The sequence below is a fragment of the Galeopterus variegatus genome, unplaced genomic scaffold, assembly GCF_000696425.1.
Source record: "Galeopterus variegatus unplaced genomic scaffold, G_variegatus-3.0.2 Scaffold3472, whole genome shotgun sequence".
Lineage (NCBI taxonomy): Eukaryota > Metazoa > Chordata > Mammalia > Dermoptera > Cynocephalidae > Galeopterus > Galeopterus variegatus.
The window spans coordinates 334,021-337,071 of NW_007729583.1; positions in this window are offsets into that span (position 1 = coordinate 334,021).

Here is a 3,051-nt window from a genome sequence, read left to right on the forward strand (position 1 = left end):
GGGATCCGAACCCTCAGCGGGAGCGCCACCACACTCCCAAGCGGCGCACTGTAGCAGTGCGTCACCGGGCCGGCCCTATAATGTATTATATTTTTAACTATAATCCCTCATGACATACTGTGTTATAGCTCCCTATGTCCTGTGATTGCTTATGCCTCCTTTGATTGCCAGATATTTGATGGCGGATCATGTCTTTTTAAATAGTGTAACCTCAGGGCCAAGCACAGTCCTTGACACATAGACTCATGAGTAAAGAAATAAGATGGGATATGAATATTTTAATAAAAGGGATTTTAAAATAAAGTAAAAGTGAGCACACCAAGAGTCATATAAATGACACTTCATGGTACACTTTCTATTTCAAACAAGATCTGGAACATGTCATATTTTCTTTTTCTACAATAAAAGGTAGTGGTTAGACATCTAAAGTTATTTAGATTTCATTTCTGCATTTACCTTATTGCCACATTTTGAGAAATTTACTCTGGCCCCAGGTCAACTTTCTTACTGTAAGATGAAATAGTGTGAACACAGAACCATAAAACAAAAGCATCCCATAATGTTTTAGGAAATCTGCCAATCAGAGGAATTGTGTGCAGGGCAATTATATAAAGATTCAGAATGCTGAGGCAGGCATTTAGCAAACTTTTAAGAAAGTTGCATTTTATATTTTCTTTACATGAGGGAATATTAAATAGTTATAAGATATCTTGGTTTCCAAGGGCTTTGCCTATATAGTTTCTTCTTTATTTCAAACAAGTCTATGCAGCCGAAGAACCATTCTCCAACCAGCAAACTTATGTAACAAAAAAAGAGATTTGTCCATGGTCAACCTTCATAAATATGACCACACCTCCTTTTTTTTAAAACTAATAGACTGGCAGTGGTAGTGTAAAAATGGATCTTTAGTTTTCGAATTTGGAGCACTGAGAGGTGCTTTAATAGAATATTAAATTCTTTAATAGAAATATTGCGAAGTATCAAGCTTGCATATTTCTCCTAGACAGAGTAAAAATAGATAATTTTGTGATCCAATTCATGCTTTTGCCATTTGTGCATATTATCTCCCAGAAGAAATTAGAATTTTTGAATAGAAATTATACAAAAGACTTAGCCAGGGTATAGGATTGTCAGAGGAAGTTTTTGCAGGTGTATTTTTTTCTTTTAACAAATGGTTTATTGATAGTACATTACAATGACCGACAAAATATTAGTATCTATATTTCTAGATTTTATGACCATCTCATAGTATGCACCTTTGGAATAGGGAAAAAAATAAAATAAAATAAAGATTTTGTTTCCCATAATTGTAAAGTTGTCATACTCATTCTAGGCACAGCCAGTGCAACATTTTCTTCAACCCAACTGGCTCCATTCCCTTTACCAGCTATTCATAATGTGCTTGGATCATTCACCGGAGTAAAACACTGTCAGCATCGATATTTAGCAGCATTTTCAAAACATATTTTGTTGTCCTAAATAAAAAGCTTAACTATTCTATTAGTTCAGTAATCCCATACAGTCTTATCGCTTATATACATAAGATATGATCTTTCAACCTTTATGTAGATTAATCTTTTCCATTTTTTTTTTTGTTTGAGGATTCTCAAAAGACTTGGGGGTTTAATTTTTTTTGCAATAAAAGGAGTGGTGTCAACCCATGAAAGTCAGACCACCAGTTTAAGTAAGACCCTCTGCATAGATCAGTTCCTGGTGCATGAAGAGATTCAACACAGTCCCCTAGCTCTTTGTTCTTAGAGGATTTTGAGAGGGATAAAAGCAATAATAATTCACATTTGATAGCTTAGGAAAAGAGAAAACAAAAGTTTAAAAAAAAAAAACAGTAAAAAAAAAAAAAATAGTCGAAGCCAAATCCTTTCATCCCAGGATGTCTAAAAAGGAGAAAGTCTATGGAACATGGATTCAGAAAAGGATGATTCACTCCTACCAGATGCTGTTTGGCTGCTATTTCCCTAGGGAAGGCTTTTTGTGCAGCTCAGGGTTCAATGGTTGACCGTATAGGTGCTTCCAGCTCTCCAGAGACCTAGATTGTGTAGAAACCCTGAACTGGCCCTGAGTCTTTTCATCAAACTGCACCCCATGCAATTTTATATTTCTCACCAGTCTCCTCTGAGTGGTCCTGTGTTGTTTGGGGGGGTGGATTGGCTGTCCTTTCTGTGTCCCAGTGTTCTCCCAGTGCGCCCATCTTCCGCACCACCCATGCTCCAAACACTTCCCATGAGAAGGGCCCTGCGCCAGTCTCTCGTGATGACTTGCTGGTCTCTGGATGGCTCGTCTTTTTCAGCTGTTCTGGCTCCTTACTCCCGTGTGGGTCCACAGGAACTCTATTAGCAGTCTTGCTGTCCTGGGGGCTGCCAAGAACCTCTTCTCCCCTGCCACCTTCAAGCAACTTCATCCAAAGGGCACAGCTGTGGCTTCTGCTGGCTCCTGCTCTGTGCGCTCAGCAGCTCCAGCATTAAAGCAGCCGTGGCCCAAAACACTCCGAGCAGTTTTTTCTTTCTCTCATTGTGACTTCTCCTGCCTTCATGCACTTTGTAGGTCTCTCCTCCTCTTCCCCTGAGCTCCAGCGGCCCCAGCTCGGCTGTTGTTGCTTTTCTGTAGTTGAAATTGGTTGATCTGTGGGAGAGAGTGATGCTGGGGACTGTCTATTCCACCATCTTGACTGGAAGCCTATTCTAGACATTTTATGTAAAATGCATTATGTGGTCTTTTGACTGGCTTCTGTCACTTAACATAGTCTTTTCAAGGTTTATCCAATATGTAGTATGTGTCAGTACTTCACTCCTTTTTATTGCCAAACAATATTCTATTTGAATAGGTATACTAATTTTTATTTTTAACATTTAAAAAAAAATTCAAAATAGCATTTTTATTGTATATAAATGTAAAAATCCAGCAAAACCAGAAATATGGACATCTTTTCCTGAGTTTTCACATGTGTTGAATTTTACTCTTCATCTCTTTTTTAAATACAATTTACAATATTGTCCCCATTTCCAGTCTCATTTTACAAAGGCTAAGTGACAGAAA